Source organism: Giraffa tippelskirchi, chromosome 3, assembly GCF_054371585.1.
Source record: "Giraffa tippelskirchi isolate mGirTip1 chromosome 3, T2T-mGirTip1v1.2.pri, whole genome shotgun sequence".
Taxonomy (NCBI): domain Eukaryota; kingdom Metazoa; phylum Chordata; class Mammalia; order Artiodactyla; family Giraffidae; genus Giraffa; species Giraffa tippelskirchi.
The window spans coordinates 187,656,973-187,671,734 of record NC_137277.1 but is presented as its reverse complement, the minus strand read 5'-3'; the positions used below and the strand labels follow the sequence as shown (position 1 = coordinate 187,671,734).

Here is a 14,762-nt window from a genome sequence, read left to right as displayed (position 1 = left end):
CAGCTGGGGGAGCTGACCTCTGCAGGTTAAGGGGCCCGCCGGGCCACAGGGCTCAAGTGATTTGCCCAAGGTCACCAGCGGGGGGTCTTGAACCTGGGCTGTCTGCTTCCACCTGGTGGTAAGTGTGGGCTTCCTCCTCTGGTTACCTGGGAGGCAGGTCCTCACCTCTTGATGGGATGCGGTCAGCAGGAACCCTGGCTGGCTCTAAGGAGGAAGAGGGAACAGTCCCTGTCCAGGAGAGGTGGCTCCCCTCCCCAAGCCACCCCCTCCCAGGTATCCCTCGGCTCCCTAGGCCCGGGCAGAGGAGAGAGCCTAAGGCCAGCGGAGAGAGGGCCAAGCCAGGGGTCTGGTTGGAGGGGAAGGCGGGAGGGGCCAGGGAGAAGAGTCAGACCCACGGGTGGACGGAGGCGGAGAGACACGTGCACAGACGTGGGTAGAGACAGAGGTCCCAGAGACAGGTGGGCTGTCAGACAGAGAAGCAGACAAGCCAGAGGGCGCGAGAGACACAGCCACAAAGAGACGCAGAAGGCGGTCGGAGCCAAGGATAAGGACACCCCCCCAGAGACGGAATCACAGCCGGCGCTCGCGGAGAGAAAGGACAGAGCGTGGCCTCGCGGGGACGCGCCCGCCCCAACCCCGCGCAAGGGCGGGAGCCGAGCCCGGGCGCAGGAAGACGGAGGGCGTCCGGCTCCCCGGCAGGCGGCGCGCTGGCCGCGCGGCGGGACCGGCCGGCAGCGCCCGGGCCAGGGGCGGGCCGGGGGCGGGGAGGGCCGGGGCCCGGGCCGGGGGCGGGGGCGGGGGCGGGGGCGGGGGCCGAGGAGGGCTGCCCCGGCCGCGCGCGAGCCCCGCGATCGCCTTTATAAGCCCGCGGGGGACTTGGCCGGGGCAGCGTCGCGCTCCCGCCCCTCCGCGTCCGTGCTCCCAGCGCACCGACCCCGCGTCCCTTGCGCCGGGACAGACCTTCGCCCGCGAACTCCGCGCAGGTAAAGACTCGACGCTGGTTCCTGGCTCTCCGGGACCCTCGGGATGTGGAGCGTCCCAGGCCCCCTTTCCACATCCTCCCCTTGCCGGGGGAGGGCGGCGAGGTTGGACATCAGGGGCCGGGCCGGGACCTCCGCGCCCCCCCACACCGCCCAAGGCAGCCAATTCGGAACCTCCAGCCACCTGTCCCGCTCCCGCGCTCGCGCGCATCCGTGGCTCCCGGCGGGCGCGCTGGGCCAGGCCAGAAAGTGCCCCAGCGGAGCCGGCGAGGCGGGCTGACTGCGCTCGAGTCTGCCGCTGCAGCCCTGGGGTCTCCCGGCCGCTGCCTGAGACCCCCATCTTCGGTCTCGGCACCGCCTCCCGGTGCTCGGTGGCTGAGCGGCTTCTACGGCGCCCCCTTGGGCCGCGATCAAGAGACTCGGGTTGCCTACCGCAGAACTGCCGGCCATCTAGCAGCCTCAAGATCTTGGCACAGACGCCAGGGGAGGGGGCTGGTCTGCCTGGGTGGGCTCCAAAAGTAGTTTGGGCCGGAGTTGGGAACAGTGCAAAGAGGGAGGCACTTGGGTCCAGGAGCCGCAGTGGGGGCGGGGAGGGGGGCGGGAGGACGGACATCCGGCGTGTTGGAGTTGTTTGGAAGTTGTGGTGGGGGGCGCAGCGGCCTTGGGGCCAAGCTCTGGAGCCCCTGAAGCTGGGGGAGTTTGCTGCGATCCATCTCTGGGCGTAGGCAGGTGAGCGGCTGGCCCGGGGTGGGTTCCTGTGCCTGGTCTTGATAAGAAAGGGTTAAAAGCCTGGTCACAATGGTGGGGCGGGTAGCTGAGCGGAGCCCCAGCCTTCCCCCTCATTGTCTCTTCAGACCCTTTTTCAGTGCATAATGGGGCTGGGGGAGGGGTCTTTACAGCGGCCTGTGGGTGGAGGAGGAGATCTAAAGAGGGGCAGTTCTCTGGCCAGAAAGGGCCTCTGGGCTCTGGGGAAAAAAAGACTTACAGGTGGGCCCCGCGTCCCTAGTAGGCAGGGGGTGGGCTCCCACACCAGCAAAGATGACAGCAACCGTTTGTTGAACACCTACTGCGTGCCAGGCTCCAACACTTGACATGCATCGTCTCCTTTACAAACAGGGAAACTGAGGCCAGAAGCAGTTAAGCAAGTCTGAGGCCCGGATTTGAATCCAGACTCTAAATCCTACAACCTTATCCCCCTGCTACTTCTACACAGACCAAGAGATGAGGGGCTGATCTCGTTCCTCCTTCTGGCTCTTCTGTGTTCAGTCTTGCCTCCCCGGCGCCCTAGACCTGTCATCTTCAAGCCTTTGGACCTCCCCAGGGTGTCCTCCCCACCCTGCCCTCTCCACTCCCTGCCCCTGCCTTTCCTGTCTCTCTGTCTCCTTTTCTCTTCCTGAACTTCATACAGCTGAACTCCATAAGCAGAAAAGGTTCTTGGACACGGCTTCCCACCTTCCCAGCCCGTGGAGAGAGATACAGGCTTCAGTGATGGCCCATGTCTGTATCCGTGACCCCACCTGTAAGATAAGGGAGTGTACCCCTCTCATAAGACTGTCGTGAGGAATAAAACTGAACTGAGGCCAGAAACAAAATGCCGTCTCCATTCAACAAACATTTATTAATGCCCCAAACCCTGTTCTAGGTGCTGGGAATGCAGCGATAAATTACACAGACATCTGCACACTTGTATAACAAAACTTTTTCAGGCTCTGAAACTGACACTTTAGAAAAGGAATCAAGCAATTCACAAGGAAGGAGATTAACATGCAGTAACATGGGTAAAACGGATCAGCCAACCTTTGGTTTTCACTAATAGAAAAAGGTAACCTAGCTGTGTGACCTGGGACAAATTCTGTTGCCTGTCTTGCCTCAGTCTCCTCCTTTAAGCTGAAATTAGTAAATAGCATGATTAATGTATACAAAGTGTTGAGCTGGTGCCTGTGCTTAAGAAAATTTTGGCTCTCATCAGCTCTAATCTCAGCGGAAAATGCAAACTTGAGATGGAGTGTAGGGTTTTGTCTCAGCCCTGAACCCCGGAAACCTGTCACCCACCGCCTGGGCCCTGCCCATTCCCCGATGGGTTGTGTTGTCGAGTGGCGTGCTGGCCTCCTTGCTCACAGTCCAGTGCCACCTCCTACCATCCTAGACTCCGCTTGTGGCCAGGAGCCTGGAGCTCAGTGCTGGAACAGGCCTGGAACTGTTAACCTCCACAGTCCCTGCTGCCTGGATATGTCCCAGCTTTGAAATGAGGTGAAACCAAACTCAAGCCCTACCGGTCCTTACATACCCGACCTGCCCTGCAAACTGGATGCAGTCCTACAAATGAAGACACCGGTCCTGGAGAAGGGAAGTGACTTGTTCAAGAACAAGAGAACAAGAGATGCTGCCTGGGCAGCTGGGGCTGGAGCCCTGGTGACCAGCTCCAGTGATCTTGGTATTGTACACATCTTTGGAGATGAGGCCTCCTAACCCAGGGGTAGGATCCAGTGGCATAGCTCAAGAGTGCTCACTTTGAATAGGTCCAGCTGGAGTTATTAATACAAAACTCAGAGCTTGAAGAGAATATTACGGGGAAAGTGAGCAAGCTGGGCTGAGGACCAGCACTCAAAATCTCCATGTGGCCACAGGAATGCAAACTCAGCTTTCCAGTGTTAAATCGTGGTACTCGTCCTCTGCAGGCTGGAGCTAGGCTGTGCAGTGTGTATCTTGGGGTTTTTTTTTAGAGATGTCCTTACTTTTTTGAGGGCTTACCAGGTGGCACTAGTGGTAAAGAACCCGCCTGCCAATGCAGGAGACATTAGAGACGTGGGCTCCATCCCTGAGTCAGGAAGATCCCCTGGAGGAGGGTGTGGCAACCCACTCCAGTATTCTTGCCTGGAGAATCCCATCGACAGAGGAGCCTGGCAGGCTGCAGTCCACAGGATTGCTTTTAGAGGGCAGCTGTGGGCAGTATACTGGAGGTTCATTCCCAGCACTGCTGTATGACTCTAGACAAGTTTCTTTCCTTCTTTGAGCCTCAGGTGAGGAAATCATCTGTCATATGGGTTAATAATATATAGTTTGCAGCGTTGTGAAGGGTTGGCAAGATTATAATGGTTTTTCACCATTCAATGGCTCAGTTGGAAATGACCGCTGTTGGAGATTGTTGTTGAGAAGTTAATATTCTCTGTGAGACATTTTTTTGGCCACTACCCAGTGATCCATAAGGGCCAGAGGGAAGGCCCTGTGTAGGTTACAAAGGCCTCAACAGGAGGGGAAAAAATGGCTTTCGGATGAGCGCCTTGGGTTCCAATCCTAGCTGTGTGACCTGAGGCAACATGCTTGACCGCTCTAAGTGCTGGATTCCTAGTAGGCGTTCGACAACTCTTCTCTGATGCTCGGTGTCCAAAGAACATTCAAGAATAGTCTTCCTATTTTTCCGCCCCCTCATGCCATCCCCCAACGTTTCCTAATTGCTCCCAGAAAAACGTCATGCTTAAAGTTTTCCATGCTGAAATTCTCAACCTCATTGTGGCATGAAATCAATTGTTTGCATTTAATTTGACTTCTCAAATTAAGGGGTAAAATTTGAGATGAGAGTAGGGGGTGCAGGAGCGGGGGAGGAGTTGAGGAAAATGAAGTTAAACCAGATGTGTTTTTGTTTAACTGTTGGATGGTGGTTAAACTGCCTGGGTATTTACATCGTTCTTTCTGAATTCCAGTAACTAAGAGTCAAGTTTCACTAAAAATTGTAGTGTTCCTTCCTGGCTACTGTGGACTTGTCCTCCCCATTATTATTATTATTACTATTTTATGTTCATCTGAGGCCACAAAGTACTGGCTGCAGAAGAGACCTCATAGATGCCTAGAATTTCAGAGTTGGAAGGCATTTAAAGGCTGCTTCTGTCAACTGGCTACTTTGCAGACCAGGGAGACTGACGTCCAGAGAGAATAAGGGCTTGCCCAGGGTCTCCCATGACCTTTCTGAAAAGTAACCACTATCTTGATTTTGGTGTGTATCATTTCCATGGCATATCTTCAATATATCTATTTTTTTAAAAGAAAGAATGGCTGGTAAAATGAGGGGCAGGGAGACAGTTTTGAGGAAAGCAATGAACGTTATTGATGGGTAGATAGTAGGTGATACAGAAAAGATACTAAAAAATATTACCACTAAAAATGTCTCTGGCCTGGGGGACAAAAAAATAAGGGAATCCTAGAGTCTTCAAATATATAAAATTCTTAAACAAATTTTGTTAATATAGTTTTACATTTTAATAATGGATTAAATATGTGGAATTGCAACATGAAGAATCTTCAAAAAATAATGACAGATATTTGGAATATAAAATCATTGAAATATTAAAAAAAAAAAAAAGGATTGTTGAGGAAGGATATAGGTGGTGTGAGTTCGTGGGAAAAATCTGCAACTCAGAACAGAGGTTAAGCCCTTGAACTGGTGCTACCCTACCTGTGTGACCTTGGGCAAGTCACTTGCCCTCTCTGAGCCTCAGGGTCCATTTCTGTATCCCAGGATGCCTGAAGGGCATGAGCTGGGCATTGGGGCATCCCTAAGGGTTGGTGTGGCTGAAGTTAACGGCAGGTCAGTCGCAAACTGCCGTCCTGGGGCAGCAGCGGGTGGGGGTAGGGGAATTGTTGACTCCTGTAGTGATTTAAAGCTTGGATTTAGTTGTTGGTGTTGTGAAAACAGGCGATTTTGTTTTACATAAAAATAAGGGTTCTGGTTTCTCTGGGAAGATCAAAAGATGTGGCCACGCTGGGCTGCATCCCGGCCCGGCCGCCGTGGCTGGAGCCAATCAGCAGCCTGTCCATCCTCTTGACCGCAGTCCCCTCTGCGCCCTGCTCTCACACCCAGCCCGTTCATTTCATTGCCATCCCCGGGCTGCCTCCTGAGTCTGCAGTTTCTGAGCTAGGTGCATGGGGCTCGGGCTGGCCCTCACGAGGCTCGGGGGCGGAATGTGGGGCATAACGGACCCCAGCCCCTCTTCCAGGGCCTGGCAGCATTTCTGGAACATGTCAGCCAAGACTAGGGCGCTGTCTTCCTGCTTCGCCAGTCCCGGGAAGGGGCTAAGGGCTCTAGAATTCGGGGGCTGACCGAGCATCAGTCTGTTGGTCCTTAGGGAGCTGGGCCTGGGGTCCACCCCCTTGGAGACAGGCAACCCTGGGTGCTTCAGACTAGAGATTACGCACCCCCCTCAGAGAAGGGACCCCCTTGACATCTACCACCTTACCTAGTGCTCCCAACAGCCCTGTGCACTGGTGATACTTCACAGACAGGAAGCACCATCCTGCACTCTGAAGCCACAGCGGTCTGTTTTTTCCCCTTTTCCGGGGGCCTAAAGTGAAGTGAAATCGCTCAGTTGTGTCTGACTCCTTGCGACCCCATGGGCTGTAGCCTACCAGGCTCCTCTGTCCGTGGGATTTTCTAGGCAAGAATTCTGGAGTGGGTTGCCATTCCCTTCTCCAGGGGCCTAGGCCCCGCGGGTAACAGGCAGCATAACAGTTGCAGCACAAATCTCCAAATCGCCATGTCTGAGCTTGAGGACAGTGAGGAAAGCCGTGAAGCCTCATGGTTAAAGCTCATGGTAAACGCTCTGGAGGGCTTCCCTGGTGGCTCAGTGATAAAGAACCCACCTGCCAATGTGAGAGATGTGGGTTCGATCCCTGGGTCAGGAAGATCCCCTGGAGAAGGAAATGGCAACCCACTCCAGTATTCTTTTTTTTTTTTTTTTTTAAATCATGTTTAATAATATAAGAGGCAGAATATATGAATACACCTAGATACTTCCACAAGCTCATGGCTGGGTGCCTTGATCTTGGGCTACCTTCATGGAAATATGCTACACTTTGTATATGAAGATAACATTGTCAACTATTGTTAAGACTGCTTTTTCTAGTAAAGCGGTAAATAATTATATGGACATGTGAACTTATATATTTTAAAAATATGGTAAGCCTATTTCTATTTATATATGATTAAATAGAAATACTTGACTCTTTGGTTGAAAAATAACTAATGAAAAGGATTTTGTTTTGTTTCTGTTTACAGTGTTGTAAGACACTTACAAAGGATCATTTTGAAATCTAATAAACAGAATACTTTAGTTAAGATATCAATACGCTCCACTATGGGCTTCCCAGGTGGCTCAGTGGGTAAAGAATCTGCCTTTAATACAGGAGACACAGGAGATGTGGGTTTGATCCCTGGGTGGGGAAGATCCCCCAGAGGAGGGCATGACAACCCATTCCAGTATTCTTGGCTGGAGGAGCCTATAGGGGGAAGGAAATAGAGAAGAAGACACTACACATGGATATCACCAGATGGTCAACACCGAAATCAGATTGATTGCATTCTTTGCAGCCAAAGATGGAGAAACTCTATACAGTCAGCCAAAACAAGACCGAGAGCTGACTGTGGCTCAGATCATGAACTCCTTATTGCCAAATTCAGACTTAAATTGAAGAAAGTAGGAAAACCACTAGACCATTCAGGTATGACCTAAATCAAATCTCTTATGATTATACAGTGGAAATGAGAGCTCGATTTAAGGGACTAGATCTGACAGACAGAGTGCCTGATGAACTATGGGCGGAGGTTTGTGACATTGTACAGGAGACAGGGATCAAGACCATCCCCATGGAAAAGAAATGCAAAAAAGCAAAATGGCTATCTGAGGAGGCCTTACAAAGAGCTGTGAAAGGAGAAGCGAAAAGCAAAGGAGAAAAGGAAAGATATTCCCATTTGAATGCAGAGTTCCAAATAATAGCAAGGAGAGATAGGAAAGCCTTCCTCAGTGATCAACGCAAAGAAATAGAGGAAAACAAGAGAATGGGAAAGACTAGAGATCTCTACAAGAAAACTAGAGATACCAAGGGAACATTTCATGCAAAGATGGGCTCGATAAAGGACAGAAATGGTATGGACCTAACAGAAGCAGAAGATATTAAGAAGAGGTGGCAAGAGTACACAGAAGAACTGTACAAAAAAGATCTTCATGACCCAGATAATCACGATAGTGTGATCACTCACCTAGAGCCAGATATCCTGGAATGTGAAGTCAAGTGGGCCTTAGAAAGCATCACTACGAACAAAGCTAGTGGAGGTGATGGAATTCCAGTTGAGCTATTTTAAATCCTCAAAGATGATGCTGTGAAAGTGCTGCACTCAATATGTCAGCAAATTTGGGAAACTCAGCAGTGGCAACAGGACTGGAAAAGGTCAGTTTTCATTCCAATCCCAAAGAAAGGCAATGCCAAAGAATGCTCAAACTATCGCACAATTGCACTCATCTCACATGCTAGTAAAGTAATGCTCAAAATTCTCCAAGCCAGGCTTCAGCAACATGTGAACCATGAACTTCCAGATATTCAAGCTGGATTTAGAAAAGGCAGAGGAGCCAGAGATCAAATTGCCAGCATCTGCTGAATCATGGAAAAAGCAAGAGAGTTCCAGAAAAACATCTATTTCTGCTTTATTGACTATGCTACAGCCTTTGACTGTGTGGATCACAATAAGCTGTGGAAAATTCTGAAAGAGCTGGGAATACCAGACCACCTGACCTGCCTCTTGAGAAATCTGTATGCCAGTCAGGAAGCAACAGTTAGAACTGGACATGGAACAACAGACTGGTTCCAAATAGGAAAAGGAGTCTGTCAAGGCTGTATATTGTCACCCTGCTTATTTAACTTATATGCAGAGGACATCATGAGAAACGCTGGGCTGGAAGAAGCACAAGCTGGAATCTAGATTGCCGGGAGAAATATCAATAACCTCAGATATGCAGATGACATCACCCTAATGGCAGAAAGCGAAGAGGAACTGAAGAGCCTCTTGATTAAAGTGAGAGAGGAGAGTGAAAAAGTTGGCTTAAAGCTCATCATTCAGAAAGCTAAGATCATGGCATCTGGTCCCATCAGTTCATGGGAAGTAGATGGGGAAACAGTGGAAACAGTGGCTGACTTTATTTTAGGGGGCTCCAAAATCACTGCAGATGGTGATTGCAGCCATGTAATTAAAAGACGCTTACTCCTTGGAGGGAAGGTTATGACCAACCTAGATAGCATATTAAAAAGCAGAGACATTACTTTGCCAACAAAGGTCCATCTAGTCAAGGCTATGGTTTTTCCAATAGTCATGTATGGATGTGAGAGTTGGAGTATAAAGAAAGCTGAGTGCTGAAGAATTGATGCTTTTGAACTGTGATGTTGGAGAAGACTCTTGAGAGTCCCTTGGACTGCAAGGAGATCCATCCAGTCCATCCTAAAGGAGATCAGCCCTGGACGTCCACTGGAAGGACCGATGCTGAAGCTGAAACCCCAGTACCTTGGCCACCTCATGCGAAGAGTTGACTCATTGGAAAAGACCCCGATGCTGGAAAGGATTGGGAGCAGGAGAAGGAGGGGACGACAGAGGATGAGATGGCCGGATGGCATCACCGAAGACCCCGATGCTGGAAAGGATTGGGAGCAGGAGAAGGAGGGGACGACAGAGGATGAGATGGCCGGATGGCATCACCGACTCGATGGACATGAGTCTGGGCAAACTCCGGGAGTTGGTGATGGACAGGGAGGCCCGGCGTGCTGCGATCCATAGGGACGCAAGGAATCCGACACGACTGAGCGACTGAACTGAACTGAACTGAACTGAATTTACCAAAATAAATTAGAATCTCCCTGGAAACCAAAGATTGCAACCTCATGTGTCTCCAGAAGCCAGGCAAGGTTACGTGGATGAAGCAGGGTATGCATAGCATGGAGACAGTCTTGAACTGAAGAGTCAAGCAACACTTAGCTCAAGCCATGTAATAATGAGTTTCCAGTATATCCAGAGCTTTTGTTTGTTGAGACAAACTTCTAATGTAGATTTTTTACAAAACCTCCAAATTATTTAATACTGGGAGTTTTAAAAATAATAGTGTTTGTTAAACAAATCTATCTGCTGGATAGATTTTCGCTGTGAGCCACCAGTTTGTGACCCTTCACCCTAAATTGTGGTATTCTCATCTTTCTCTGCTGCATAAAACATTGAACGCCAGATGTAGATGATCACATATTATTGTACAAATAAGGAAAAGACTATTTAATATTTGTTAAATATTTTTTAGGAAAACTAATATAATTTGTATATTTGGATGAAGGCTTCACCAGGTATCAACACACACACACACCCATTGGCGTGTGAACTTGTTTCCACCTAATGGGTGAGATAGTAATGTTAATTTTACTGACCCAACACCACTGACTCACTGGGGAAAAAAAACTGCCTTCTGTCTCTCTCTTTCTCATTACATGCACACATACGCATACACACCCAGAGGCACTGTGTAATGTATATGCCTTGGTAGAAGTCACTATGCAATTGAAAACCTGAAAGGCCAGGGTCCATATCTCTACAGATAAAGCTGTAATAATCTTCAGTCTAGTATATCAGTGCTGGTGTCTAGTAAGCATATGTAAGCATTGAATAACTAGAGTTTCCAGAACTTATTAGATCAGGCCACTTGAAAGTGACAGAAATCTTGACTTTACAGTTATTATCTTCATTTAACTTTTAATACATGCTAACACATTATAAATCATTAATAGAAACAGGCAGCCCTTGCCATGAATTAAGAGCTGCATGTTGAGATAAACATAAAATAACAGTGAGTTTTACTTTTTTGTGTTGATAGTTTAGAATTCATCATATCAGGTGCCTAATATATGTGTTCAGTTCAGTTCAGTTGCTCAGTCGTGTCCGACTCCCTGTGACCCCATGGACCGCAGCACGCCAGGCCTCCCTGTCCATCACCAACCCCCAGAGCCCGCTCAAACTCATGTCCATCGAGTCGGTGACGCCACCCAACCATCCCATCCTCCATCGTCCCCCTCTCCTCCTGTCTTCAATCTTTCCCAGCATCAGGGTCTTTTCCAATGAGCCAGCTCCTCATATCAGGTGGCCAAAGTACTGGACACGCCAGTATTCTTGCCTGGGAAAATCCCATGGACAGAGGAGCCTGGTGGGCTGTGGTCCATGGGGTTGCCAAGAGTCAGACACAACTTAGCGACTGAGCGTGAAAAATTCTGGAGGCAGCTGCCTAGCATGAGATTGTAAAAGGTCTCCACAAGCAAACTGCTCTGGGGGTTACAAGATGAACTGGGAGAGCCCTGATTCCTGATAGCTGCCACAGGGCGCCTGGTCCTTGCACCCACAGAGGAGTTCAGAAATGACCTTGTGTGGGAAGTAGCATTTTTGTAAGCACCTGCTGGGTATCAGGCAATTTCCACATCATCCTTGAACCTCCCCTGTCCCTCACGCGCTGCTGTTTTGCAGTTGAGGCTCAAAAAGGATATCTTGGGTCCAAATCCCTCCCCTTGGTGCCTCTGTCCCTCTGCCCTGACCCAGGGAAGGGAGAGAGGGGAGGATCGACTAAGGCTGTTTCCTTAGTGACCCTGTGGTGAGGTACTGACCCCAGGCTCGTTTGAGAGAAGCATTCTTTTCCTCCCGGATCTCAGTCTGTGATTCAAGTGGATGAATTTCACCCAGCCAGGTCTGCAAGCTGCCAGGCAAAGCTCAGGAAACATTTTAGGTTCTTTAAAAAAGAAGTGTTTAGGTGGCTTTTATCTGAAAAAAGCATAAGTCCCACCTTTAGAAGGATCTGCCATGTGATTTTCGGTTAAGTCAAGTTCTTGCCTTCTCTGAGTGACCATTTACTTTGTCTGCAGAACAACAGCATGGACACTGGCAGATCTCAGGTTGAGGTTGTCAGGTCACTGTCCTGTAGTCCTCTAGGCTGACTGTCACTCAAATGTGTCAGGCGTGGCCTCCCCGAGTAGCATTCATCTCTTTCTTCTTCTACCGGCCTCTTCACATACGGAAGTTAATAACTTTCTCATCTGCCACCATTTTGACTAGAAGATGTGTCAGTTGACTCTGAGACGCCCCCGTCCCCCACTCCTTCTTAGCACCTCTATAGCTGCCTTGTCTTTTCTGTCTAATTAAGCGAGCTCCCTTCTGCCACCCACATATACACCCACTAACATTGCCATGCCAGATGGTGCTCAGTGCCTCTCCTGGAACCGCTCCTTTAGTCTAAACAGCAGCCCTGTGTGGCAGGTGCAGTTATTCCCACTTTACAGATGAGAAAGCTGAGGCACAGAATCATCCCGCTGGGAAGTGGGAAATACACACATTCATCCCCTACCGTTGCTGATCCACCCACTCAAGGCTGCTTCCTTCTTTGTGGAATGAATGACACAAGCTATCTTCCTAGAGAGTTTAGTTCCTTGTTTTGACATCATCAAATCTAGTAATTCATATTTCAGCTTTAGTTAGCCTATCAAGATAATCAGAGATAAATAGATTCCTCTCAACAGCTTATCTGAGCTCTAGCCTTCATCACTTCAGTTCACTTTTGTGAAAATGCTGTGTGTTTTAATTTTTCCCCTTGACCTCATCCTTCCAACTAACGTTTAAGGCAGTGGTTCCCAACATTTTTGGCACCAGGGACTGGTTTCGTGGAAGACAATTTTTCCATGGATGGCAGGGTGGGAGGGGTGGTGGTGATGGTTTCCAGATGATTCATGTGCATTACATATATTGTGCACTTTATTTCTATAATTGTTACATCAGCTGCATCTCAGATCATCAGGCGTTAGATCCTGGAGGTTGAGGACCCCCGATTTAAGGTCTTAACTCTGTCAGGAACTGAGCAAATCACTTTTAATGACCTTATTTAACTTATTATCCTCTCTGTTTTATAGAGGTGAAAACTTAAGCTCAGAGAAGCTGAGTAACTTTCTCAAGGTCATACAGCTAGAAAGTGGCGATGAGACCCAAATTTAGGTCTCATGCCTTCCATCAGATTAGCGTCTGGATTCAAATTTTTGTCTGGATACAAGCCCTTGCTGTATATATCCGTTTTCAGTAGAACCATCTGTCTCTGGGGTTTGCAAAGTCATTTGGGGTGGGCCGTGTCAGAGGGAGGGGACCAAGCATAGGCACACTTCTGGTTGGACAGTGGCTTCTGTTCTCCCAAACAATGGGTTTTGGCCTGGACATCCCTTCTTGTAGTCAAGAGGAAGGAAACGATGATCATAGCAGGCAGCATCCTCAAAAAACCAGAGGGGCCTGGGTTCGAATCCCAGCCCTGCCATTTCAAGCTATGTGACCCTGGGCAAGTCACTTCCCCCCCTTGGATTTTGGTTACCCTGCCTGACAACTATGGCTTGTTCCAGGGAGTCAGTGTTAGGACTTTTCTAGTTCTTGTGTGGCCAATAGTTGGCATGCATACCGCCCCCTCTCCTGTGTTATACATGTCAGACATCACTAATCAACCGCTGTTCTCTTGCTTCTCTGGTCCTATACATGCCAGATGTTATCAATCAACCACTGCTCTCTTTCCTTCTAAACCTCAGGTCCCTTCTAAACGCAGTCCTCCAGGCAGCCATTATTCACTCAGTAGAGTTGGCACACACCAAATGGAAAGATGTCCTGAACCAAATTTGACTTAGGCATTGTGTGAACGGTGACGGAGAAGGGACAGGCCCAGGGTGGTGCCCTGGTCACTGTGCTCCTTAATCGTTCTTTCCTGGTCTGGGAAAGCTGGAGGAACCCTGAGCTAGACCACCCCAGAACTCGCCTCGGGTGTGGGGTGGAGACCTGCCAAGGAGCACCCAGCTGTGTCTGTCCACTCTTCAGAGAAGGGTGGGGGGTGGGCTTCTGGGGCTGGTCACAACCCAGGCTTGTTAAGACTGAGAAGAAAGAGGCTGGTTTCGGATCCCTCTTGGAAAGAGTTCCACTCACCCCTGCCCCACCCTCTGTAATAATATCCATAGTAGTAGTACTAGTAATGATGAGTTAACATTTACCGAGTATCTGTTAGGCACCAAGCCACTCAGCTAAATGCTTTCTATACATTCGTGCTTTTAATCCTTTTAACAGCCCACTTTTCAAGTGAGGGAAATGACTCAAAGGTGAAACAGTGTGCCCACGTCTCCTCAGCTGGTGAACCAGTGGAGTTGCTGATGTTGGGGTTTGGCCAGCCATGCAACCTGCGGCTGTCCCCTCCCTGCGCAGGCTCCATACTGCTCCTCCTTACTCACCACCATCATCTGTCCTTCGTGACTGTGATGTTCCTTCACCTGTGAAAAGTGCCCTTTTACCTCCAGAGCCATCCGTGTACACACGGGAGGAGCGCAGCAAGTGGCATCTCCATGTTTGGGGTTAGAAAATTGGGCCTGGGATCACACGGTGCAGAAATGGTAATCCCTGGGTCCTGGGATGGCCCAGGGGAGCCTGGGGTGGGGGGTGGGAACATGGGCGTGTTGCAGCTGAGGTGGGGTTGAGTTGCCTACTCTGTATCCTGGATGAATCAAAATGAGTTCCTGTTTTAATCAGCCTTTGGACCATGGGTGAGTCACTTTGATTCTCCCCGACCTCAGTATCCAGGCTCTTAGACATTTTCATTTTTTAAAGCTCTATCTTATTCATGAACCCAGTGAATCCTGGAAACAGCCCGATAAAGTATTATCTTCATCTGCAGAAGGGAAACAGGCTCAGGTCAAACGGATGGCAGAACCAGCCCTCAGACTCAGGTTGGGATCCCAGGCTCATGATCTTTCCCCAGAAGTGTCCCCCGTCCTATCACATCTTTGCCTTTGCACCTGCTGTCCCCGCCTCTGCAGTGTCTTCCCTGCCTGCGTCGCCAGTTGGCATCATCATTGCTTTTCTAGATCTTGCTTGGAAATCTTCAGCCCTTTGTAATCTGATCATCCTCGTCGTGTCCGGCCCTGTGTGAGTTT

General features: G+C 49.6%; 1 protein-coding gene across 2 annotated transcripts in view; it reads left to right on the top strand.

Moving 5' to 3' along the window:
- The first annotated feature begins 808 nt into the window (after positions 1–808).
- Positions 809–14,762, top strand: part of ALPL (alkaline phosphatase, biomineralization associated) — a 66,165-nt gene continuing 52,211 nt past the window's right edge. The window contains exon 1 of one of the 2 annotated variants that reach the window (XM_081574680.1): positions 809–983. The gene's annotated coding sequence lies outside the window, so the exon portion shown is untranslated. Of the gene's footprint in view, positions 984–1,556; positions 1,710–14,762 lie in introns of those variants that run through there. The other variant, XM_081574683.1, reaches the window with a different exon arrangement.